Here is a 27480-nt window from a genome sequence, read left to right as displayed (position 1 = left end):
AAACACTCATCCACATTAAATAAAAACCAATGAAATCCTTTAAAATGTGTTAAGATGCAAGACTTTATTCATTTAAGATGTTTTAATTTACAGAACATAAAAGCAAAGGCTGAAAAAAAAAACCCCTTAGGAAAACAGAGAAATCCATAAAGTATAGTGGGAAATGTTCATAGATTTCTTAGACGTTATGATGAAATAAGATTGACGTCCAGTGTTCCTCGTATAAGCAAAGATTTAGATGCCATGTCTTGTGCAATCATAGCTACAGCATTTGGATACATTCTAGGCCACACAGAAAGCATCAACAACTGTTTTACCCTTGCCATCGTAGCCAGGTACGGTGGCGTGTGCTGTAATCTTTGTACTCAGGAGTTTATAAGACAACCCCTATAACGCATTTGGTCACGGTCATCCAAACAGACTAACACGAGGCTGAATGCTAACACCAAGTATGAAACTGGGCTCACTAGCTTAAGGGACAGTATTAGATCAATGAACTTCATCTGTGCTTTCCTTTTCTTCTTAAACACGTTCGTAGAAATCCTAGTTGGGGAATCATGATTAAAATTAGAAATTAAATGTGTAAAATGGCTAAACACACTGCAGGAAAAACTGTAGAGTCAGTTTTCCTTTCTCTCTCTCTCTCTCTCTCTTTCTTTCTTTCTTTCTTTCTTTCTTTCTTTCTTTCTTTCTCTCTCTCTCTTTCTTTCTTTCTTTCTTTTTTTCTTTCTTCTTTCCTTCTTTCTTAAACCAACTTTACCCTTAATGTTGTACGTATATGAAAATTAGTAGTCACTCCTGTTTACAGCCCCTCCTGGACTGTTAATAGAGTGACCAAACTTGTTAGAGCAAAATATCAACCTGCGGATGCTCTTTTTATTTATGTATTTTCTGAAAATGCCTCGAAGTAGTAACTCTGACCAAAAAAAAAAAAAAAAAGCATAGTTTTTATGGCTGCCTGATATTGTCTTTTGTTATACCATGTAAGACTTTGAGAGGAAAATAAAACAAAGTTCTCTAAACCAGGGCATCAGTAAATTCTTTCCCTGTTCTACGTTTGCCTTCAAGGTCATTCCTGAAAACATTCAATAGAAACTTACCAAGTGGAAAATAAATTTTAAAGAGTTCTCAGAATGAACTTACACTGATATATTGTTCAGTATGGGGAGAAGGATTTGGCACACAGCACTCTGGGGATGTAAAACAGTGAACGTGTAAACCCTTGGCAATCTTCAGCTCTCCTTCTGGCCGAGTCACACCGAATTTTGTAAGCAAATGGGTGCACTGCCAGTTGGCCAGTGGGTGGCTTCGTAATACGCTGGCAGGGAATCACGCGTGTTCCAGACCTGGCGAGGCTTGGCGTGGCTAAGGGGCAGACGCTTGCGGATGCTTCTCACTAACTCACGGTATAAAAAGAAACAAGCATGGAGCGTCTCCTATACAAAACATTCGTTTCTCTCTTCGAGGGTTTTTAAAGTGCAAAAGAAACAGCTAACTTGAGGGTAACCGGGAAAGCTATGATTTAGAAAAGCATTTCGTTAAATTCTTAAACTCCCATCTTATATCTAGAAAATGGTGTCCTATTGTCCTCTTCAAAGACAAAATTGTCCTGACACTTGTTTGGGTATTTGCTGAACTTGGCCATTGTACCTGCAATGGTGAGATTTTTCTTTAAAGAGCCAGGATAGTGCTGTCTAAGACCACAATCTATCGGAGCCCTTAGCTTAGGATGCTGAGTCTACTGTTCTTCTTGTTAGCATTGGACACTGTGAGCCTAGCAGCGTTTCTGTCTCTGGGATGCTCAGACGCTTACTGCACAGTACGGGAAGCCAGAGGAGGCCTCTGTAAAATAATCATTACTTTGTGTTTTCATTTTGATGATAAACAAGTGCATTAATGAAATCAAAATAGTTTGAAAAAGCAATGGTAGATAGAATCAATTGACTACATAATGTGGCACACACAGCAGGCCAGACTTAGTCTGCTGCGCTGGTCAGAGTGCTTTCTATTGCAAGAGCACAAAACTATTCCATCGGAGCAACATTTCAGTGTTGGAAACTAGGATTTTCTTACCGTATGACACTGGATCTGTCACAGACTCCTAAGGGTTAGGAAGTTTACCTAGTGTTGAATGTGCATATCTCAGGACATCAATTATCACAATCATGGGTCAACACTTGATCCAATTTGCCCCCTAGAAGCATCTACACATTTAAACTGTAAAATCTTTAAATTCCTCGACAAGCTGATGCAGCCTGTGATAAGTAGAATAACACTAGTTAAGAAAACATGAGTGCACTCACTATTTAAAAAAGTACAGAGGTTCCTCAAAAAAAAAAGAGAAAAAAGCTCTGTTGAACACGACCTAGCCTGGGTATGAATGTCCAATAGAATTGAAAGCATCTTTTCTCCGTGCGTTATGTGTGCTTTCGCGAGAGGGCTTATGTGTGTATACCTGTATTTTAAAAGATAGTTGTAACTGCTTGGATATTGTTGATTCCATCTCCAGGAAAGGAAAGACTTGACAAGCGCAGACACGCAGCGACCGTCCATGGCCCACAAAGGTTCGTGCACCACAGGTGAGGCTCGCTGCTGCCTTCCTGTTTACAGTTTCCACTTGAAAAGTGACTCCAACGGGCTGGCAGCATCATCACAAACCTTCCGGACGAGCTTACTCGTCATCAGAAAGACCAGTGAATATAGGAAGAATGGGTGGTTGAAAGAACTGACCGTATGTTACCCTAGTTGTGTCGCTGTGTGTGTACCATATACAGTTCTGTCATTCCTTTGCAGACCTGAGGTTGAGCTGTTTCTTTTGGCAGCAAGACAGCAGCAGACTCCATTTATCTGAGAAGACATTCTAACTTCAGGAAGCAGAAAACACATTACTCATGGAAAAAAAAATACCCTTTTGTAACACCCCCCCCACACACACCCAACGTGGCTACCCAACGGGCACTGTCCAACAAACAACATCCTGGTGACACTGCTCGTTTGAAGAACTTCCTGCAAGCCAGCTTCAGCAAGTGGCTGAATTCCAGAGTTGGCTTGTCAGCCTAGGGAGGGGAAGGTTCACACCTGTGTAAGCCTGCTGCTGACTGATGGATATTCAAAAGCAAACCAAGCGGGTCACACCCACTCATCTGAGGAGCCCTGCTTCTTTTCCTAGTTCCCCGATCCCTCAGCCCCGCCCCTCCCTCCCTCCCCCCTCCCCTCTCCATGCCCTCCCCTACCAGAAGAGAAGGGAAAGGAAGGAAGAATTGCATTAAATTGTAATGTTTGCAGATAACTGTGGTCTAAAAGAACGAAGAGGAAAAGGTAAAGAAGGCGGCAGAGGAGGAAGAAGGTTCCAGCAGGGTTTGAGCAAGTAGGCGGCCTTCTGAATGCATTGGAAATGCGAGGGCTGATGAGTCTGGAAGGCTGCCTACAGGTTAGCAGGCCTCATTTCCAATCTCTGACAGCAATATGTGTCGTTCCACGCTTCATCCTTATTCTCCATGTTCAACACAAACCGGGGTCACTCTATATATGGAAATCACTGTCTCCAGGGCAAAAAAATTAAAAAAGGTGAGATTGCCGCTTTAACCTCACTGGCCTCAGAAAATATGTTTTAGTCTGATACATTATACTAGTAGGAATTATTTATCAAGAAGATACAAGCTTGATATTTCAGAAATAATGAGATGTTCTGGTTTTGCAGCTGAAATTTTATGGTCCACAGAGCATCAGCTATGAATCCAGGGGAATAAAGTAAACTTGCTGTGGGTGATAGACACTGTGCAGCCACAGAAAAATGCCCAAGGAGAGGGCAATATGAAACTTAGAACACAGGACCAGGCTTTCTAAAGCTAACGCCCCTTTGTCTCTAGGAGAGAAACTACATTTAAACTACATTTTAAGGAACGACAAAGGAGAATTAAAGAAAAGGCCCACACTTAAAACTCTCTCGGAAGTGCGCTCCTCGTGTTTTATTTGACAAAAAGACTTACAGGACAAGATAATTATAGAAAACACCACATGTTACACAAACTATTTACAAATTTACAGCAAAGCATTTGACCCCTGTGGGGTGCTCCATCCCTGACATAGAAACAGAGATGAGAAGCAGTGTCAAGAGCATGCAGGCATGATAATGTGTTCCTAGAAACGTCAATCTTGCTTATATATTTCTTGTCTGAAAAGTTTTAGTGAGGAGAAGCCATTCGGCCTATTTCGTCTACAGTAGTTAAACAAGGCTCCTCCTCGGGGAAGAATGGGGATCTTTGAGAAGCATCACAATTCTGCAGCACACAAAGCCAGGGTTGCCAGTCCCCACCCCCAAAGCCAAGCTATTTGAAACCTCCCATTGGTAATTCTGGTCTCCTCTGGGATATTTAGCCAACAAGTCTAATCAGAAGGGCTTTTCATTCAAGCTCACAGCCTTGAAAGGCATGCCTTCCCAGAACAGGATGTTAGCAAATAAATATCAATAATTAAAAAACCCCTGTAAACATAATTACCCAAAGTAATAAGGATACACCAGTCTCCCACAGACCTGCACAGTAGACTCCCATTCAGGGATTCCTAAAGCAGGAGATGTTGAGTTGGGTGATGCATTCGGTATAAACAACAGAATCATCTCTCAGAAAACCTAGTTTGTTTGTTTGTTTGTTTGTTCAGTTGAAATCAGAGATAGCTACACTCCCTTCACAAAGCTAGTATGAGAATCAAATTAGTTCCTATGGACATCGGTTACTATGAGCAGAACATTCAGATATCTCAGCATCTGTGTATGGGACAGATAAAGGGTGATTGCATGCTGTCACGCGTCTTCTGTAATGAAGATCGCTGTTTGACCCTCAACATCCATGTCTTCCTGGTCTCGGAATGCCTGGGTTCTAGCTAGCCAAATGGCTGCACGATATCAGGACTGTTGTATGGCTTCCTTTACAGCAAGAGGTAGCCAGATGTGGAGCCAACGGTATAGGCAGTGCCGCACATGCAGCTTCCAGGAGAGGTTCTGAATGTGCTCTGCACTCCTCTGTGGGTGAGATGGCTGGGACTGGGCCTCAGTCTCCTGGAGCTGGAGTGACAGATGGTTCTCAGCTGTCACAGCAGTGCTGGTAGTCAAACCTAGAACGGAGACAGGCAGAGTTATCATGAGTTAAGTCTCCAACACTGAAATGGTGTGTGTGTGTGTGTGTGTGTGTGTGTGTGTGTGTGTGTGTGTAGCAGAGGACAACCTCGGGTGTCAGAATGTGTCTATCTTATTTTTGAGACAGGGTCTCTGACTTGGAGTTTGCATGAGGCTACATTGGATGGCTAGTGAGCTGTACTGACCTAGCTGCTTCTGCCGCCCTAACACACGGGACTCCAGCACTGCTACCAGGCCTGGCCTTTTATACCAGCTCTGGGAAGTCTTTGTCATTCAAGGCAAGGGCTTCCCCCACTAACCATCTCCCCAGCCCACGTGTGGTTAATGTTTTTTAATTAGTGGTTAAGTGGTGAAGATGCCTGCTCTGGCTAATATCTCAAGAATATAAAGTCATTGGTGAGGCAGACATTTAGATATTAATATACGAAAAAAATTCTTCTCACACCAGGCATCTGTAAGTAAACAACAACCAAACCAAACCAAATCAAGCCAAACCAAACCAAACCACCAACAAACAACAAAAAACAAGCACCAGGTTTTATTTTTTAAAATGTCCGGCTTTCTCTTCCGGTCTCAGGCGCTGCGGGAGCCGCGGGTTACCGTGCAGACATGGCCAAGTCCAAGAACCACACCACACACAACCAGTAGCGCAAATGGCACAGAAATGGCATCAAGAAACCCCGGTCGCAAAGATACGAATCTCTTAAGGGGGTTGACCCCAAGTTCCTGAGGAACATGCGCTTTGCCAAGAAGCACAACAAGAAAGGCCTGAAGAAGATGCAGGCTAACAATGCAAAGGCAGTGAGTGCTCGTGCAGAGGCCATCAAGGCCCTGGTGAAGCCTCAGGCCAAGCCCAAGATGCCAAAAGGCCCCAAACTCAAGTGGCTGGCTTTCATCACTTACCCTAAGCTTGGGACGCAGATTCGAAGCTACATGGCCAAGGGTCAGAGGCTCTGCCAACCGAAGCCTAAGGTCCAAACCAAGGCAGGAGCCAAAGCTCCAGCTAAGGCCCAGGCTTCAGCTCCAGCCCAGGCTCCCAAAGGTGCTCAGGCCCCCAAAGGTACACAGGCCCCTGTGAAGGCCCCATAGAAAAGGCTCCTGCCAGTGTAAAGACAGACGGACTGCTGTGACACACCTCCCCACACACTATTTGCAGATGACCAGTGTCCTAATCTGTTCTTACAAATAAACTCAGGCAAGATCTGTTAAAATAAAATAAAATAAAATAAAATGTCCGTGTCCTTGGGCCCTGCCTTTACCGGAAGTAAAATTGGCTAGAATGAGTGTCAAGAAGAAAAGGAAGCAACGTCCAAGAAAAACTGAAACAGCTTCTGCAGGACAGCTTTTGGAGCGTGCAAAGATATAGAGGTCTATGGTCCATAAATGATCCCGTGAAACGTGCTCATAAGCCAGGTGATTTTTTTTAACATAACAGTCGTTGTGAGCCAGATGTTTCATCAGACACAGCAACAAACATGATTTGGAAATGTGAAAATGTCTATTTTATCATGTATTACTTATATGACATCACTGGGATTTTATTGATGGTCACTTATATATTTTATTCTACATTCAATTTTACAGCTCATTTTAAAAATTATACTTTTCAAAATGTTGTATTTCGTTCACGATGCTGCTATTGGCTACCTACTCAAATGATATAGTCTTCAGCTTGCCATAAGTACAGTCATACATCTTAATTAGTCATTTACTATCAGTGTGACACAATTGAAAGTCACCTTGGAAAAGGTGACCTCAGCTGAAGAATTGCCTCCTTCGGATTGGTCTGTGGCCATGTCATGAGAGATTGTTTTAATTGATGCTTGGTGTGTAAGGGCCCAGCCTACTGTTGGCAGCACCATTCCTACTCACGTGAGCCTGTGCTATATAGAAAAGTTAGCGGAGTCTTAACTAGGGTCACCTTCGAATCCTCACAGGAGCCTCCCCTATCCCAAGTCTCCAGCTTGTCCAAAGATATCCGCCCATCGATCTCTCTTCTCTCTTCACACCCTCTCTCGCACACACTCTTGTTCCCCTCCCTAGCCTCTCTTCCACCCAGTTCTCCATCTACTTCCAATGTCTATTTTATTTCCCCTGCTGAGTGAGAGTCAAGCATCATCCCTTGGGTCCTCGTTGTTGCTTAGCTCATTTGGGTCTGTGAATTGTAGAGTGGTTGTCCTGTAGTTTATGGCTAATATTCAATTATAAATGAAAACTGTTGTAGTAAATATTTAATCTCACTCTGGGGTTTCTACCCTGCCTTTGATTATTCAGTTCCCAGATAAAAGACACAACACTTTTACATTTATAATAAGCCTTTCAAGTATGAGATTTGGTTAGATATCTACCATCTAATCTATTAGAATCTACTCCCTATCAAGAACCCGAAGTCAAAACTTTCCATGTTCCAACTTGGGCCACTCTTCACTCCCTCATGGCCACGTTTTCATGATGCACATACCCCCTGGTGTCTTCTCTCTCCACCTTCCTCTTCTCCCCTCATGGTCCTCCTCAGACCCCTGCTTGGGAACCAGAAACCCCACCTACCTCTCTTCTGCCCAGCTCTAGGCTGTTGGCATCTTTATTCAACCAACAGAATTAAATTTAGGCACATACAGCATCGTCTGAGGATTCTCTCTTTCCTGGGGCAATCAGGGCCATGTTTAGCATTACAATACATGACAACAGACCAATCCTCAACAGCGTATATGCCATGCATGTCCTTCTGGGTCTGGGTTGCCTCACTCAGGATGATATTTTTTAGCTACCCTCTTGCCTGCAAATTTTATGATGTCTTTTTTTTAATAGCTGAATAATAATCCATTGTATAGATGTACCACATTTTCTCTATCCATTCTTTGGTTGAGGGACACCTAAGTTGTTTCCAGTTTCTGGCTATTACAAATAAAGCCACTATGACCATAGCTGACCAAGTGTCCTTGTGGTAAGGTGGAGCATCTTTTGGGTATATTCCCAGGAGTGGTACAGCTGGATATTGAGGTAGAACTATTCCCAATTTCCTGAGAAATTACCAGATTGATTTTCAAAGTGGATATGGAGCCTGAAGTCATCACCTCCTATAGCCAGGTGGAACTTTCAGTAGAGGGAGGGCGACATGAACCCCACGCACAAAACCTTTGACCCAAAATGTGCTGCCCTGCCTACAAAATGTACAGGGATTAAGATGGAGCTGAGATTGAGAAAATGGCCAACTTCATCGCATGGCACAAAGCCAACCCCTAACATTATTAATGATACTCTGCTATGCTTGCAGACAGAAGCCTAGCACACTTGTCATTTGAGCGGCTTCATCCAGCAGCTGATGGAAACAGACTCAGAGACGCACAGCCTAACATTAGGCAGAGATCAGGGAGCCCTGTGGAAAAGTCAGGGGAAGGTTTGAGGGAACGAAAGGGGTCAAGAACGCCACAAGAAGGCTTCCAGTGTCAACTAACCTGGACCCATGGAGGCTCACAGAGACTACACACCAATCAAAGAGCAGGCATGGAGTAGACCCAGGCACCTTACACGTGTGTAGCAGATATGCAGCTTGGTCTTCATGTGTGTCCCCCAACAAGTGGAGTGAGCAATCTCTGACTCAGACTCTGTTGCCTGCCTTTGGATCCCTTTTCTTTAACTGGACTTCATTGTGTGGCCTCGGTAGGAGAGGATGCGCCCAGTCCTGAGGAGACGTGATGTGCCAGCATGAGTTGGTACTTTGAGGCTGGTGGTGGGGCTCTCGTTCTCTTCAGAGAAGCAGAGGGAGAGATGGGAGAAGGGGGTGGAAGGGAGAGGGGAAGGAAGGAGGCTGTGATCGGGATGTAAAACAAATATATAAATTAATTAGTTTTTTTTTTTAAAGAAGAAGACAAAGAAAAAAACTTGCTGAGATCAAGACAGAGATTTTCTAGAGCTTCTGCTGGACTCCTTGCCTTAACTTCCCCCAGTGATGGACTGTGACTTTGTGAGCTGAAACACATCCCTCTTCTTCCCCAGTTGCTTTTGGTTGAAGTCTTCTATGGCATCAACAGAGAGCAAATGAGAATATCACATGACACAATTCTTTTTCCAGTAAAAAATGAAGACATACATCAGAAATCTTTAGTTTTCTTAAAAAAAAAAAAAAAAAGACGGCAGCTATGATTGACATTGTAGGCTTCTCCGACGTTAAGTATAGCCTGGGATTTACCCAAGGTGACAAGCAGGATAAAAGCCAACACAGCAGAGGCCGGAGAGCAGGGAGGCAGAGAGTCTGTTTTTTTTGATAGCGTCACTGAGAGGACCAATGAATGCTCTCAGTCACCAGCCTCCAAACTTCTTTTCAGTGGGAGAATAATAGGCCTTTACTTGTTTAAGCTCATACTGTTGGGTTTTTGTTGCGTGAGGTCAAAGACGATCTTAACTGATAGACTCTCAAGCAAATGAGGTAAAAAAATAAAAAGAACCTAAAGACGTTTCTCAATTACTCTGTACCCACTGTGCCCATAGATGAAAACTTGTAATTATTTTGGTAGACAATTGTGAACCTTACACATGGGCTTACACTCCAGTCTCCATGAAGTAAAATGTAGAAATATTTACATGTGCAGTCTAGTACAGAGACACTAAAGGGCTTCTGTCCTAGTTTTGTTACTGAGGATGTTATAAAAAAAAAAAAACACCCTCATGAGATCAGTTTAGGGGAGAAATGAGCTATGTAGCTCACAACTTAGGATTATAGTTTATCCATACAGGAAAACTGCAGGGGAGTTCCAGCCAGCTGTTCACGTCACATGCACAGTTCAGATCAGAGAGAGAAGAGTGCGTGCTCACCTGCTTCCTTGCTCGCTCTCAGTTAAGAGTCCTCCAGTCTTACACAGGGCAGGACCCTGTGCCTAGGGAATGGTGACTCCCAAAGTGAGCTGGGTCTTGACGAATCAGTTTGTTTGTTTGTTTGTTTATCTTGACAGTGTTTCTCTATGCAACCCTGGCTGTCCTGAAACTCACTCTGAAGACCAATCTGGCCTCTAACACAGAAATCTGCCTGCCTCTGTCTCCCGAGTGCTGGGATTCAAGGCGTGTGACACCACCTGACTCACATCAATTAATTTAATTAAGAAAGTCTCCTCACAGACACATCCACAAGCCAACTCGAAATAGTCAGTCCCTTACCTGAGACTCTCTCTAGGTTGTGTCAAGTTGAGGAATAAAGGTACACATTTCAGCATCCGAGGTGGATGAAGAAGCTAGAAAATGTTCTGAATGAATACTAATGAGTAGAGAATTCCTAGCTGAGACTGGGAATATAAAACGCACACATTCTACCCAAAGACTGCCTATAGGAAAGACATAGCCAGCCTCCTGATAGCTTTGCTCCTTCATAGGAATGGTCAACCATGAGTCATCAGACACGTGAAGAAAGCCATCAAATGAAGGATACGCAAACAGTAAATCTGATCAGGAGAAAGCACGAGCGATTTAAGGAACAGAAAAACAAAAGAAGAGATAAAAGGACAAAGGACAGAAACAAATCTGCTATAGACTCTTTGACAGAAGAAGATAATTCATCCAGGAAATGAAAGCAAAATTATCTTTAAACATAATAGGAAACATTTGAAATTCTAAGGCTTAATTGTTGAAATAAATACACTAACAATATTTGAGGAATAGCTGAAGAGTAAAAACATGGAAGGAGAAAGGAAAAGACTAATTTTGAGACAAGAAGTAGGAGGCAAAGAGTGAAGAGGTAGGGAGTAAGTTCAGGCTAGCATGATGTGGTTTGTAGGAGTTCTAAAAGTGAAAGTGGAGATTAAGAGATTAGGAAAACCATGGTGGTAGCAGCAAAAACAGGCGATGATTCTCTGGAGCTTAAGGGAAGCCCAGCATCTGAAATATCAAGGGCCCACTCAGCAACAAGGAGAGCACACAGGACGTTCCCACTTCCGGACAAGCATTAACAACTGCAGAGTGCCAAATAGCACAGGCATGTGTGTACAACGCTCAGTGAGAAGAAAAGGAGAGCATTTATAAACAGCAGTTCTGGGGATGGTGAGATCTGCTCTTCTGAAGGTCCTGAGTTCAAATCCCAGGAACCACATGGTGGCTCACAACCATCTGTGACAAGATTTGACTCCCTCTTCTGGTGTGTCTGAAGACAGCAATGGTGTACTTTAAATAAATAAATAAACAAACAAATAAACAATCTTTTTCAAAAAAATAAAACAAAACAAACAAAAAAACGACAGTTCTACACTTTCATCAGCCTCCTTGTAAGTAACCCTAGAAGTTAAGAGCCAGTGGGTAATGCATTTAGGTATCTTTTTTAATGGATTCCTATACCCTATACTGCAAAAGTTATTTTTGCCTATCTTTTTTTTTTTTTGAGAAGCAGTTTGAAAATATGCTCCAGTCAAATGAGGACGTAAACCCAAAGAGGGGAGAACCACATCTGATCACGGAAGTCCAAGGAAGAAAGCTGCACAGAAGACAACTGCTCCAGGCCCGTGCACATGCATTCAGGGTTTGTTAAAGGGAGTCCACTGGATGGGTAGAAAAGTTAAGCGGTGGGAAGAACGAGGTAATTTTGTTTCTTTGTTTGATATTTGGTTGTGTCTGGATGCACACATGCCATGGTGAGACGGTTAGAGGATGTCTTGTCTTCTTCTTCCACGATGTGGGGCCCAGGAATGGAGCTCAGGCTTGGCTGTAAGCAGCCTTACCACCATCTCACCAGCTACAATTCGACGATTTGCAAAACACAGAATAAAGACTAAACATTTCAGAGTTGTAAAAGTAAAAAAGATTAACACAAAGAAGCGAGAGTCTGAATGTGAAGCCAGCAGTCCCAAAAAAACATAGAAGTTGGTAGACTTTATGAAAAAACATTAAACGGCTTCTAAATAGGATGAGTGGAGAGATGACACACGCAAGAATACTCTAGGGTGGAATACGGTTCTTCTCTCAGCCAGGAGAGTCTGTCAAAAGTGCACAAAGAACCAATAGCTGTGCAAAGCAGATAGAAATGTAGCAAGCTTTGCATTAAATCACAAAATGTCATAAAGAGGGTCTCGTTCTAATAATACTTCCCGGGGAGAGTTGGGAACTTAGATTCGGAACTACAGAGAAGAAAGTAAGACCCTGCCACAACACTAGCATCTATAGTAAACAATCAAAAAGCAAACAGAAAACAGGGCCAGTAAGATGGCTCAGCAGGAAAAGACTCTTGCTGCCAAGCCTGACAGCCAGAGGTCTATCCCCAGGACCCACAGGGAGGAACGATAGAACAGATTCCTTTTTGTTTTGTTTTGTTTTTCGAGACAGGGTTTCTCTGTATAGCCCTGGCTGTCCTGGAACTCACTCTCTAGACCAGGCTGTCCTCAAACTCAGTATTCTCCTGCCTGTGGCTCCCAAGTGCTAGGATTAAAGGCTTGCACCACCACTGCCCGGTGAACAGACTCTTTCAAGTTGCTCTCTGACCTACTCAAATATATACCACCTCCTCATACACATTAATTAAATAATTAATTAAAAAAAAAGCACATTGTAGGCAACAGAAATTTGGAGGTAAAGATTAGGGAGACCACAGAGAGGGGAGAAAAGTCAAGTCAGAAGATGTGGCTCACTGTTTCCAAGAGATAGCAGGAAAAATAGAAGTCTCAGCACACTGGCTAACTCACAGACCTAAGTTAATGACGAAATAAGGGTAGAGAGCGCATAAATATGGAGGGAAGAACTGTAACTGAAGCCAGATTTGGAGAACTAAGGAAACGGAAGAGAAAAGCATCTTCGAAGAAACCACTAGAGGAAAAGTAAAGAAGGAGTGAAATGAACCCGTGAGGTGGAGCCTTTTGCAAAGTCAGGAAAAACTGGCCCATCTCTTTTCCCACGGAACTTCAGGAGCTTAGGTTTTGTTTCTTACTCTAGAGGAGGCCTCTAGGTCGCCATGGTAACTGGACAGAAGTTGATGAGGGCTATTCGAGTGTTTGAATTTGGTGGACCAGAAGTGCTGAAGCCCCAGTCCTACGTGGTCGCTTCTGTTCCACAGAGCCATCAGGTCCTAATCAAAGTCCAACCCCACAGTTGAAAACCTGCTATACCCTACACTCCGGGCTCTGATGTGGCGGGGATCATAGAATCTGTTGGAGACAATGCGTGTGCTTTCAACAAAGGCGACAGGGTCTTCTGCCCCAGCAGTCTCTGGTGGGTACGCAGAATTTGTTCTCGCAGCCGATCACACTATCTACCTGCTGCCAGAGATGCTGGGCTTCAGGCAGGAGGCTGCCCTGGGGATCCCGTACTTCATGGCCTGCCGAGCTCTGTTCCGTAGTGCCGGTGCGCAAGCTGGGGAAAGCGTGCGGGTTCTCGGGGCCAGCGGAGGAGTTGGATTAGCTACATGCCAGATTGCCTGAGCTCAAGGCTTAAAGGTTTTGGGCACAGCTGGTTCTGAGGAAGGAATAAAGCTTCCTCGTGAAGCTTTTAATAGAGTCCACGAAGTGTTTAATCCCAAAGAAGCCAACTATCTTGATAAAATCAAGACGTCTGTTGGTACAAGGGTTGATGTGATGGCTGAGATGCTGGCGAATGAGAACCTTAGCAATGACCTGAAGCTTCTATGGTACAGAGGACGGGTCACTGTTGTTGGTTCTAGAGGTCCCATTGAGATAATCCCAAGGATCACTTTGGCAAAAGAGACAAGTATAATTGGAGCCTCTCTCTTTTCAAGCACGGAGGAGGAATTTCAGCAATTCGCAGGCATCCTCCAAGCAGGAATGGAAAATGGTCAGGTGAAGCCTGTTCTGAGTATCCATTGGAGAGGGCGGCGCGAGCCCATGAAGATACCATCCACTGCAGTGTGAAGACCGGGAAAATGATTCTCCTCTTATGAGACCTGTGTCACGGGGACACCTTCGTCCCCATGTCTCTGCTGCACCAAGTGCTCATTTGATTGAGGTTCACGTATTAAAAACAAGGCTTTAGGGAGTAGACACAGTGGAGTGACATAACTGCAGAGAGCAGTGTGCCCAATGGGGTCTTTGCATGCATCACAAACCTCGTTTCCTTTCCTTTGGTTGGTTGGATGTTTTTGTTTTGTTCTTGAGACAGGATCACTCTCCACAGTTCATGCTGGCCTTGAACTCACCGTGAACTTTCTGACTCAGCGTCGAGGTGCTGGGACACAAGTCAGGCATTACCACACACAGCTTCATCTCAGACCTTCCTAACTGATTAGCTTCATAGCTTTGAATAAAACATACAAATTCAAAAAATAAAAGATGGATTAAAATGGTTATCTCAAGTTGGGGTGGGAAGGACTGAGAGAGAATTTAATCTTTCCATTATAAGTTCTTTGTACTGTTTGATTTTCTTAGCTCTATGCATATATCTCTCTTACTTTAATTAAAATTCTTTCCACATAGAAATTTGCCACAGGAATCGAGACAGATGATTAGATCAATTTAAATGAATTTAAAGCAATACGTTATTTGGTGTAAAAATATTTTCATTTATTGAGATGGTTTCCCCAAGGGAAGTGAATATTATTTCAAAGAATTCAACTTCTTTATAAAAGGATGTTTCTAATCATAACAATATCCAATTTCTAATTACTTTCTCCTTTTGAAAGGGTTTCTCCCGGTTAGTTGAATTGAAAGCACTCAGTTGGGGAGTTTTCAAAAAGAAAAGATTTCTCCAGATACATGGCTCTTGTACGCATAATGTTATCAAGAAATATTTTGTCCAACAACCACCACCCAACCCACACACAATGGTCTCTTAAAATTCTAACTGAGCCTTTAGCCGATGAGGAACTAAGTGGAATTTAAATCATCGCTATTTAAGGTGACCGGCCTTATGAGTGAGCTTAGAACGCTGGGACAGTCCTGGGACAGTTCCCAGGTACAGAAGCATGTTCCCCAGCGCGCTGCCCAGTCGATCCCCACGCTCACACCTGGCAGAGACCAGCCACACATCAGGGCTCAGTTCACACTCTTCCCAAGGCCTTAATCCCTCTGTGGTCTCACTGGACCATGAGTAGCAATCGCTGCTGTATTATGGATATTCCTACTCCACCTCGAAGGTGGCAGCAAGCACCGGATGAGGCTCTTCTTCCCTGGACCATACCTGCTTTGAATGATTGGGGAATCTCAAAAAAAAAAAAAAGCCTAGCTGGAAGAAATGTGTGTTTATCATTATGTGTTTATCAAGCCTCATGGGTTATAGCCTGAGCGCTGGATCTTGATCTGCTGAGATGTCAGCAAGCAGGTGTCATACTCTTGCTCCCAGGAGCAGGAGCCAACCCCACTCTTTATTTACCGAGATGGACTGTATCCCTTCAAACTATGACCCAAAATAGATCACAAAGACCAATGCCCAGATTTAATATAAAACTACCAGAATTTTCTATTTTAAATCCCCACCCCACAACCCATGGATACTGGTTACAGAATGTAAATATCCCCCTCTCTGTCCCCCAAAGGCTTGATGTTGAAATTCAGTCACGTAGACAATGATGTGAGGTACTTTACACTCCTGTGGGTGTGGACCCACTCATCCTGATCCATCTGGAACCGCTGAGGATCCTCACAGTCTGAAGTGACGTACAGCATAATTACAAAAGAGAATTGGAGCCCACTCAGAGGAGCAAAGGCCTACAGTGGAAAGTGGGAGCAACCACGGTATGGGCTCTTGGAAGTCGCTGCCAGGAAAGTACGTTGAGCCTGGGTTCACAAGAACACTAGCGATGTGTTCAGCTCCTCCATGAGTGATGGTAAGGCTGTGTTAATCCCTGCTGCAGTTTGGAGATGACATTCGGTGCTTTGATTCCAAGGAATCAAATTCCCTAGAGGGTTGAACATTACCAACTTAAGGAGTAGATCTCCATTTTTTATTTGGTGGCTGGCTGCTCCCTGCCACTTCTGCCCCAGTTCTAGACAAGCTGGTATGTATTGCTATGCAGGCCTTTGGAGCTCATGACTAACTCCAAGTTAGTCTCTGTTCTCTCTTCTCCCAAGAACTTTCAGACCCCTATTGGGTCTAGAAGAAAGAGTCAAAGAACAGCAAAGCAAACTCAATACACTGCAGGGATGAGCATGAAGATGAGAAGTAACAAGAAAGGCTTCTGAAAATGAAAAAAAATGAAGATAGTATGCTTCAAAAATTACAATTAAGATGAAGGGATTGAGTTCTTTTTAAACTGAAAGGCAATTTTGTAGTGGATTTACATCATAATCCCATTCTGTATTGTTTATGAAAATTATGCCTTTACAGTAACGACTAGACCACTGGTGAGTCGGCTCAGCAGGTAAAAGCTATTGCCGCCAAGTTGAAGCCCATGGATGCACATAAAAAAGAATTGACCCCCTCCAGTTGTCCTCTGACCTCACATGGACACCTACTATGCCATCCATGTACATGTCCACACACATAAATGCAAACAAACAAACACACTACTACTAGCAGCTGGAAATAAAGGATTAGGAAATATAAACTGGGAAAACAGGAAGAAAACCAAGGTGGTGTGGCAATGTAGCCAGATAAAACTGAACTGCCCGTGAACGCACTGAAAGGAACGGAGGAATGTTCTATTTGCCGTAAGTGGACTAAGCCCCAAATTGGAATGATCTTCAATCTTTCTTACACCGAACAGCTTAGCTATGAAAAATGTGCAGGCATGTTGGTAAGAGTAGGAGAGCAAGAAAGCGAGAGGATCCATAGTTCTTACGGGGATTTTCTAAGGAAATCCACTCCCTGCCGGTGTACGAGATGATGCGTGGTTTTACAAAGGATGCTTGGAAGAACGGAGAGGGTAACTGAGAGCTGGATTTCTTCCCAGGGTGAGAGTGGTTAGGAATTGCTTGACACTCCAGCGAGACTGACTCTGATTGGTTGATATGAAATGAATGAAGCTGTTGTTCATTGGCTGGCTTTCAGAACACACTTACGGAGGCAGAATTACCAGTTTACTGGACGTGATAAACCCAGTTCAGGCACGATTAGCTGTACTAGCCAAGGATCAATCACTTCTTATTTTGTTTTTCTTTTGTCTATACGTGGGAGTGTGTGTGTGTGTGTGTGTGTACATGCATATGCGAGTCTATACACGCGAATATGCACACACGTGTAGGTCAGAGGGCATTGGTGTCCTTCTCTATCACCCTCTACCTTATTCCATTCTGATGGCATCTCTCACTGAACCTGGGCTAGCAGCCAGCAGTCCTAGTGATCCTCCTGTCTCCGTCTCCTACACCCTGGAGTTACCCAAGCATGGGCAAACCTAGCTGAGGATCTGAGCTCAGCAAGAGCTCTTGCCACTGGGCCATCTCTCCAGCCCCCACAAGCAGGTCTTTCCTATCAGAAGAGAAAATCTCACCCTCAGGCCCCTGCCTGCAGGAAGCTTAGATTGCAGCTGCAGGAATGAGCAGACACGGACAACTGTCGCGTAAAGTAAGGACATGTGTTCTGCAGGTAACGCTGAAGTTCACGTCTTGGCATCTGGCCTTGGATGCTGTCTATGTGACCGTGGTGAGTCAATCAGTCCTCCTTGGTAAAAGTTTCTGTCAAGTGCTTGCCAGACCCTGCTTGGAGGTGAAACGGTTAAGAGATATACAGCGGTCCATGGCGACACTGAGGTCTGCAGATGGAGGTCTATACATTGTATGAGTGCATTTGTGTGTGTGTGTGTGCGCGCGCGCGACATTGCACGAATAGGCCACTTCAAACAAGTTTGAGAACTTGGGTGAGAAAGGGAAGTTGAGGCATAAACCACAGGAGGGTGTTATGACTCAAGTATAAAATGTCCCTCGTAGACTCTTGGGTTACACACTCGGTTTCCGACTGGAGACAAGCACTCTTTAGAGATGCTGTGGGGACTTTGGGAAGGGGGTCTTGGTTGGCCAATGTAGGTCACTAGGGTTTGCTTTGAAGGTTATTCCCACAGAGTTAAACAGCCTTCCCCATTTGCTTCTGCCACCATTATGTTCTGCCCAAGCTCTGAAACCTGGAGCTGCGATGAAAATAAGTCTTTCCCTCCGACTGCTGCTTCTGTCAGGCATCTCCGTCACAACCGTGTCAATGTAGCTGCTGCACACAGACACCAGAGTTACACAAAGGTGACACTTTTACACAAGTGGTAAAAGTTAAAGTGACTTAGACACAGGGAAAGAGTCAAGATCAGAGATGTCCTAGGCTGTACTGAGATAGACGCCGGAGTCAAATGATTTGAAAAGGAAGCCATCTCCAAAGACGTTTATAGAACTCCATTGTGGTGCAGAGTAACTGGGCGATGCAGAAGCAAGCAAGGGGACACTTTTAAAGGGCATCAGACAGTGAAAGTAGAACTTGAGAGGTGGAAGCATCAATGAGCAATTCCTTTTTTAGGATTAAAGAGGCAGAGTGGAGACAGGCAGGGAAGAGGGAGCCACAGAGGTGCTGAAGGGTGAAGTACTGACAAAGCGTGTTTGCAGAAGGAATGGGAGCCGCTATACTCTAAGGAAAAAGAATGCTCCCTGGGAGGGTGGGTGAAGGTGACCCCTGTGACATCTACATGGAGGACTGGGTTGGCAGGGAGGAAAGCGAGTGACCTTGTTTTACTCTGAGGGTGCATTCACAGGGACAGGGTCCTGAGGTAAAAGCACTGTAATTTCAGACAGGAAAAGGCTTGGGCTAAAATACAGTTATAAGCCAATTGGGAGGACTCAAAGGGACTGTCAGCTGTCATGTGAGAAGGGAATTAAGTTCATATTTTGTCAGGTCTAAACCAGTAAATAATTATTAAGTCACATTTGTAAGCATTTTGTCTCCGTTCCACCCCACAGTTGCCTGGCAACAGCCAGGTGTGCCTGACTCACTATAAAAGGGGCTGCTTGCCCCTCAGCTCTCTCTTATTCTCTTGTCTTCCTGCTGCTGCTCTGTCCTTTCCTCCCTTCCCCCACTTTCCCCATTCCCCTCCTCCCTCCCTCTCCATGTGTTCATGGCCAGCTTCTACTCCTCTGCTCTCTCTCTCTCTCTGTCTCTACTACCCTCTCAACTTCCCTCCCCATGTCCTGAATAGATTCTATTCTAAACTATAAGGTCCCTCAGTGGGGAAGGGATGCCTCAGCACGGGCCTGTGGGAGGCACCTCCTTCCCTCACACCTGACTACACCTCCACCAAACACATATTCCTTCTTTATCTTTTTATAAACACAACAACATTAAATAAACAGCATCCTCCTAACTAAGATCTGCTGCATGCTAAGTCACATTAAATCAACAGCATTCTTCTAACTAAAGTTTGCTGCATGCATGCCTGGGAACAGGGTAAGTGACTCTGTCAGGATGGAAATAGGCAAGGTGGCCCAGCAGAAGGTCAAAGGTGGGTGGGAAGAGGTCTGTGGCCAGAACAGGAACATATCACTGAATGGAGCATGGTCGGAGTTAGGAATAAAGCCTACGGAGTCAAGTGCTCAGCAGAGCAGGGAGGGGTGGGAAGGTTAGGGAGCGGCCAAAGAAGGGAGTGGAACCAGAATGTTCAGCGCAAAGGAAGGTCCTAAATTTTAGTCTTACAGATGAAAAGAAACATTGCCAATCCAGGTTTTCTGCAGGGTAAAGTACTGAGAAATGGAAACTCTTTGGAGATTAAGACTCCCACGGATTAGAATCTAAAATAGCCACGGCACCCAGGTGTAAGAAAGAAGAGTGCTCAATGGTGATGAAACAGTCACTAACCACGGGTCAGTGAGGACAGAAAGCCCCGACAGGGAGGATATGGGAAATGATGGTGTGTCTAAAAGGCACAGTAGTGACCAAAGAACAGCCAGAGAGAAGACACAGGCAAGCAGAGGCAGCGTCTGGTCAGGGGAAGCTCAGGCATGACTCTCATTCTGGAACCCATTGCAAAAGCCTCTGTTTTGTTCACAGGGCGCTTAGGCAGAAAATGAAGAGAAGGCGGGGTGGCCTCTGGGCCTCTCAAGGTTAGATGTTTGAGGGCACCTCCTTCCTGCCGCTTGGGGAGCATATGGGCGCTTTGTTAAGTTGCACTTTGTATTGAGCTAACTCTGCCTTTGCTGAAAGGACAATGCAAGCCGGCTCCCCACCCCATCCCACCACTGGACTTTTGCTAATCAGTCATTCACACTGACAAGTGAATGGATCATTGATAAACAGTGGGGGTGGGGTCGAACAGAGGAAGGAGGGTGGAACTGCCTCCAGGGAAGGGAAGGCAAAGGAGCCAAAGGGAAGGGAAAGGCTGAAGGGGCTGGGCTAGTTACTCTGTCTACCTTCAAGAGTGTAGACAGAGTCTGCAGGACAGTGTCTGCAGGCCTTAGAAAGAAGAGGTGCCTTGGAGAGAAGCGGGAGGATGCTGGGGATTGGACTGTCATCTGATGAGCTGTGCGTGAGTGTGTGTGTGTGTGTGTGTGTGTGTGTGTGAGAGAGAGAGAGAGAGAGAGAGAGAGAGAGAGTGAGTGTGTGTATAAGTATGTGAGAATGTGTGCTCATGTGGGGGTGCATGTGTGTGAGTGTGTATGTGTGCCCCTGCAGGTGTGTGGGTGTGTTTGTGCCCATGCTGGGGTGCATGTGTGTGCATCTGCAGGAGAAGCTTCAGAAGGTCAGAGGTATCTTAGATACCTGAGATATTGTTAGCATTTTTTCTAGGGTCTGCCCCACAGTTACCTGGCAACAGCCAGATGTGCCTGACTCACTACAAAGGGGGCTGCTTGCCCCTCCACTCTCTCTTGCTCTCTTGTTCCTGTTCCTTGCTCCTGCTCCCCCTTCCTCCCCATTCCCCTCCCTCTCTCTCCACATGCCCTTGGCTGGCCTCTACTTCTCTATTCTCTCTCTCTCTGTCTCTGTCTCTGTCTCTCTCTGTCTCTCTCTGTCTCTCTCTCTCTCTCTCTCTCTCTCTCTCTCTCTNTCTCTCTNTNTCTCTCTCTCTCTCTCTCTCTCTCTCTCTCTCTGTCTCTCTCTCTCTTTCTCTCTCCCCTCAGCATGGGGCCCACAGAGGAACCCCTTCTCCCCCACACCTGACTACACCTCCACCAAACACATTCCTTCTCTCCTTATCTTTATATAAAACACAACAGATGTCATTAGATACCTTACATATCTTCCATATCACTCCTTAAGGATGACAGTGCCTCTCACAGAATGTAGGGCTCAGTGATTGAGCTTGTGGATGCCAACCACTCTCCTCTGTCTGCTCGGCACTAGGACTGCAAGCGTGTGCCTTCATGTCTAACTTTTTCTGTGTGCGTTGGGGATTGAGCTCAGGCCCTTAGTCTTGTGCAGGAAGCACTTTGCCGACTGAGCTTTGTCTCCACACCCTGATGAACTTCCCATCTTATCTAAATGCCGCAGTCAGGCTTGTATTTACGACAGGCTCAGACCGCCATGTTTTAGGAAAGTTAGGGGTGTTCTATAGCCTCAGTGGCATGGCACAACAGAATGTGTGCAAAAAAATGTTATGCATGTCACAAATGGGAACTACGCGTGATACAGTTTGCAGAGTCAAATGAGATGGGTAAAATTAATTCGAATGATATTTTATTTAATCCTATAAAACCCAAGCATCATTTAGACAGAATCAAAATGTTAAAAAAAAACCTTGACATGTCTTTTTTTATTATTATTAACTTTTCAAAAAAAAACCTTATGTATAATTTATACCAGTACCAGCATCATCTACTCACATGTCAGGAACAGGTTAGACGCACTTGGCTTGTTGCCGCCATCTTGGAACCCACAGGGCAGTTTAACACACACCTGTATCAGACATGTAATGTGGACAAGATGTGCATGGGGTAATTAAGTAGGGGAGGAGCTCACAGAAGGTTGAAGTTGTCGGGTTGAGGAATTCATCAAGGCGTTTAGAATGGATGAGAGCAAGGGGAGGCAGGGACAGGCTAGTCCTACACAGAACGGTCCCCAGGATACCAGGAGAGAAGGCCCTAAGAAGGGGGGGAAATCACTGTCCAAAGTAAAGCAGAATAGAGTCGAGAGGGACATCCGGGTGTCTGATGGCTACACACAGCTCTGCCAGACTCACCGCCTTTGTGAGTCTTGCCTCCTTGCATGTGGTTTCCATTCCCCAGGCTTGTGTGCAGCCCCGCAATGGCAAGGGAAGACGTGAGGCAGTGTTGAGCTGGAATGATAAAATGCTGATTGTCTGTAACTGACACTTTAGACTTTCACATTTGTTCTACCTGCCAAAGCTTTTGCATCCAAGAGCATCTTATGAGAGAGTCCGAGAGGGGAAAGTGGCACACATACGTGTGTGTGTGTGTGTGTGTGTGTGTGTGTGTGTGTGTGTGCTCGCGTGCGCATGCACAAAGAAAATTTCCTCACAAAACAAAAACAGTATTTTCAGAATTCACTCTGCTTTCAGACTATTTCCATCAAGCTTCTTATTCATTTTGACTTATTTCCATCTATAAGCAGACTAACGCTTCTCTCTGCTTTTATTGTTCTTCAAGAATGGGCTTTCTATTGGAGGAAAATAATGTCTCTGAGACCACCACTTTGCCCACTGCAGATCTTCATTAATCTGCAGCCACAGAGCAGGCTTTTAGCAGCGAGCACTTTTGATGGGAATTGAATTTGATATTGCATTATGGGTGTAGGGCACCTCACAATAGACTGTGTTCTTTCTTGTGACTGAGCACAATCAGAGGGACCCAATTAAATAATTTAGTGCAATAATGGAGAACAAAAGCGCATGAGGGCTTATAGAGAGGCCTCTGCCCGTGCATTCTCCCTTTCCTGTATCATGTTAATTAATTTGCCTCAAAACTAAAAGAAAGAGTACAATGTGGAGGAGAGGAGCTCCCTACAAGATGGAGACACTGTTTTCATACAGCTTCTACAGCAAATGGACTCTCAGGGAAATGGCAGTACACAGGTGTCTTAGGGCTGTGGTAACAAAGGCCTCAAACCTGCTGGCTGAAGATGACAGACTTGTGTATCACGGTGCAGGACTCTTGAAATCAAGGATTCAGCAGAGCCATGTTCCCTCTGGGATTGAGGGTAGAACCCCCCCACCCCCCTTCACTCCAACTTTTGGTGGTGGACAGCGGTTCTCAGCACCTTGACTAGCTTCTGTGCCTAGTCTCTGCCTCTGTTGTCACCTGGCATTTAACACTAACCTTAACCCTAACCCTAACCCTAACCCTACCCCAACCCTAATCCTAACCCTAACTCTCTCCTACTATTTCCCTTCTATAAAAAATATACCAGTCAGATAGAGTAGGGCTTACTTGGTCATGTCATAGTACATGTGTTAGAATGGTGGGTCAAGTCTCAATAGCACACTAGGCCAAGTCAGTTCCACATGGAAGAGGTTTTATTGGGGAAAGAGAGAGAAGGTGGTGGCAGAAAGAGAAGAGGGGGAGAGAGAGAGGGAGGGGTGTTCTCCTTATTTATATGGAGAATGTCAACGCAGGAAGGTGAGCCAAGTGAATGTTGGGAACATGGTGCCTGTTGCCTTGGCAACAGGTCTGCAGGTCGCAGGTCATGCTGTCACCTGTGTGATGTCATAGGTTTGGGAGGTCCTGATGCCAACAATATTAACTAGATTGCACCTGAAAAATATCCTGTTCTCAAATAAGTCTACATCCCAGGCACTGGGTTAGGACAGAAACATAGCATTGAGTGGGGACACAATGGCCAGTGATGACATTCTATGCGTTTCCACCTAAAGGTGTTTTCTGGGTTGCTTCTGACTGATCCTTCAGTTAATTCAGATAGTGCTGTCCGTGCAGATGAGCAGGAGACTCTGGGGTCCCCTCAGTCCCTGACAGTAAACAGTATACCTTTACAATATGACTGTGCACAGAGAAATGCACACAGCAGTCTAAGAGTCCATTGGTTAGAAGCTGACATGGTCACACAGAGTGTACCAGGAACCCCGGCCCTCACCTTTGACTCATCTGAGGCAGGTTCTGGCACACTAAAAGTCTTCCCTGTTCCTATAACGGCCTCTTCTGTGCTGAGAGAACCAACTGGGGATGTTTGGCTCAGGCACACTCAGGCATCACTGCTAATCACCATGGTCAACCATAGAAGCTCATCCTGGGTTTCGGGGAGACATGGAAAGTTCTCTATCAAAGGAAGGATAATGCTAAACAGAGGAGGTTGCAGTATTTGTTATTCAGTGTAGTTATCAGTCAGACTGCTCCAAGCAATAAGCTGGCCATGCTCTCTGTCATCTAGGACCTACGTGACATCTTCACATACAGTTTGCCCAAGAATGTCTATTTCTAACGTTTAGATAAATAAATAGTTATTGTATATTAACAGCAGAAGGTAACAGTCCTTTGCACACTGGCTGTGGCTTGCTCATTAGAATAGACCGGCTGGCCAGGGAGCCCTAAGAATCCACCTGCTCCTGCCTTCCCCAAGCTGGGAGTACAGGTGGGCATCACTACATCGAGTAGTCTCTTTACATGGGGTCTAGGGATCAAACTCCGGTTTTTAGGATTGCAAAGGCAAGGTCTTTGCTGACTTGTCCTCTCTTCAAAGTCTTACATAGCAGCTTATATGGATAAGATTGCAGGGGAACCATCCTTACCATCTTCAAGTGCACGGTGTCATGGCCTTGAGTTTGCTCAAGGTGTGTGTGTAACTGTCACCACCACCCATTCCCACCCACTCTCACCATCCCACACAGGAACTGTTGTGATTAAACAACCCCTCCAGCCCCCTGGTCACCACCACTCTACTTTCCATCTTTGGAGAAACTGTGAAGGGGCCTGCTGTTCCTTTGGCTTGTGCAGTGGTACAAGAGAGCTTTCCCATCCCCAAGTTCCTCTGGCATTTGAATGGAGAAAGATTTTCCCTTCCCCAGTTGGCTGTAGAATTGCAGTGAGAAGCCAGGCTGGGGGTCAAGGGTGGAGGGGGTGCTCAAGAGCATTCTGTACTATGTAACATGGAGGGAAGTCAGGGACCACCTCAAACTTTCCCGGATGCTAGGAATTCTTGACTCTGAGATTCCCAAAGTGGACAGAGCTTTGCACCCAAGTCTGGGGAGTCAAAGTTGGGAGAGGGAGGCCTGAAGTGGCCCAGTGTGGTTTGAAGTCTTCTGTGTTTATGGGGGAAGCTTACATCCTCTTCCACCTCTCTTGAAAATATAAGTTAAAGAACCAGGCCTTTTTTTTCCCATTTAGGAGAGTACCCCAAAGCTACCACCCATTTCAAGAAATATTTACCTTGAAATCACTGCCCTTGAACTTGAGAAATTGTTTTAGGCCATAGCATGCCCATGGCTTCTGGTCACGTGCACAGAGGATGGCTTCAGTCTTGCTTTTGTTCCAGATAGCTTGGAAGATTTGAACACCCTGCCAGGCCTTATCTTCTGATGGTATTTCCCAAGCAGGCGGTCATCTCCAAAATGTATCTGGGACCACACCTTTCAGACTGTGCCTCTGTAATATTCTGGTGATTCAGCAACGGAGACCCAAAGGCACCTGCAAGCTTACCTTATCCAACTCAGTTCCTATGGGCTGATGGTTCCTCTACTTACTCCAAAGCCCAAGCGTGGGATGAACATTTATCACTCTCTCAGTCCCTTTTAGATGCTTTGTAAGACACTACCATTAGCACCATCCATCCTGACGGCTCTTTGGATCCGAAGTGCAGCACGCAGAGGCGGGAGAGAGATGAGCGCAGTGAGCGAGCACACAGTTTGCTCGGGGGCTTCTTAAACGCCTCCAATAAAGCGGTGGAGTGGTAGGAGGGGCAACGCGGGCAGGAAGGAAATGGAAGCCCAGTCTCCGTTTCTCCATATTTGCAATTAATTCTGCCTAGAAGTATCACGCTCCTCAGCGGCGGGTAAAGAAGGCCTTGACGGGAGCACGGCAATTTCCAGCTAAACTAGAGGATAATTAGAAATGCCCTGTAGCAGGCAAGTCGGTGCTGCGATTTATTTGCTGTTTATTACAGAGTCCCTGCCCCTTGGGTGTAATGACTGTAAAACCGCGCAGGCAGCTTCTCTGGGTTTGATTTAGTGGCGTAAATGGTGCTCAGAGAGTAGATTAAGCTGGAAAGTGATCAAACCTTATTTGCAATCCGATTATACAAACTGCTCCCCGCACTGACCAGATTGAAGTAATTTCCCTATAGAAACGTTACACTCGCTTTGGTGTAGACATGATTAACATTTCCCGACTGTAGGTCAGCTTTTCACTCCCACCGTAATCCTTTATCAGGCAATATGCCCATCTCTCTCTTAGGTTTGTCTCGATCGTGCCCGGCCTGGTATCTAAGCGAGGCATGGCAGCTGGACCCAATTAAAAAATTATAGCAAACTCTCAGGCCCTCAGTGATGAATACTGACGGCAAGTAAACACTGGGAGAGGAGGAGGAATGTGTTTCTCTGTAGTGTGATTGTTCAACATCAGTGACTTGTTTAATGATCTAATGGAGAGCTCCTCTTCTAACCAATGAGAAAATTTCCCCGCTGCTTGGGAAGGGCAGTGGAGGGTCTCAGAAGCAAGTGTCCTTAAGCTCAGATGGCTGGATTTATGGTGACTTGTATTTGTCACCAAGCCATTCTTTCAGAAGTACTTAAATATCAGGGACCCGTAATCACCCTTGTTTTAAATAACCATCCACAACACAGGGTGTGTGGGTTTTGCCCAATCAGTATTTCTGGCTGCGAAAACAGTTTTCTTACAATTAGCCTCTGGTAACGAAACACCACCAACTCTGCACCAAACTCTGAAAGCAAACCCTTGGCTCCTCGCATACTTTTGTGACAATCAAAGAAAATATTTGAGTCTGAAATTCATTATCGTAGCCTAACTCCAGTACCCGCAATAACATGTTTGTTGTACAACATATTTAAGCTGATTTTCTTCAAACATTTTTGGCCTTAACCCTTGAGACACCATCCACCCTCAACAAACATTCCCAGGCTTCAGCTGGATAATTGAAAAATGTAGAGAGAAGGGGCTCGCGGTTTCCGTGAGTATTCCTAAGTGACTCAGAGTCGCAGATGGCATTAAATCGAAAAGGACCCCGTTCAAATAAATTCTTTCTGGGCACTTTTGAGTGAGCTGTAAACGGTACATCAGTTCTATCCAAAGCCAAATAGATCAGAAACGGAGACTGGCTTCTGAGTTTTCTCTGGACCAGAACGGACACGCTGTGTGTTTCTCAGGTAGGGAGTTTCAGGGCAGCAAGAGCCACAAAGTTGTTGTCTAGGTTGATGGCTCTTTGTGGAATTTACATCCCACAGAAGGTGAGGAAATGACATCACCCATTAGGACCCAGTTTCCAGTGGGTGGTGCTGGGGTACATGTTTTCTTTCTAGGCATCAGGGAGCCTTTCAGAGGCAAATGTTGAAAGTTGAGGGACCGGACTTGCTGGTGGCAAAATGGCCAGCATTTATGTCACCA

At 45.0% G+C, this 27480-nt stretch overlaps 1 long non-coding RNA gene and 2 pseudogenes across 1 annotated transcript; 2 read left to right on the top strand and 1 right to left on the bottom strand.

Annotated features, from left to right (window-relative positions):
* Nucleotides 1-3959: 3959 nt before the first annotated feature.
* On the bottom strand, nt 3960-25755 carry LOC110309808. Its single transcript, XR_002379745.1, has 3 exons — nt 25291-25755; nt 7678-7683; nt 3960-5112 (listed from the first exon to the last, which is right to left on the bottom strand). It is a non-coding gene; the product is annotated as an uncharacterized LOC110309808 (long non-coding RNA).
* LOC110309807 lies at nt 5697-6247 on the top strand (annotated as a pseudogene).
* Nucleotides 13038-13997, top strand: LOC110309806 (annotated as a pseudogene).
* Nucleotides 25756-27480: the final 1725 nt, after the last annotated feature.

Source organism: Mus caroli, chromosome 14, assembly GCF_900094665.2.
Source record: "Mus caroli chromosome 14, CAROLI_EIJ_v1.1, whole genome shotgun sequence".
Classification (NCBI taxonomy): Eukaryota; Metazoa; Chordata; class Mammalia; order Rodentia; family Muridae; genus Mus; species Mus caroli.
Note: the sequence above shows the minus strand (reverse complement) of the source record. Positions and strands in the feature narration are given on the sequence as shown.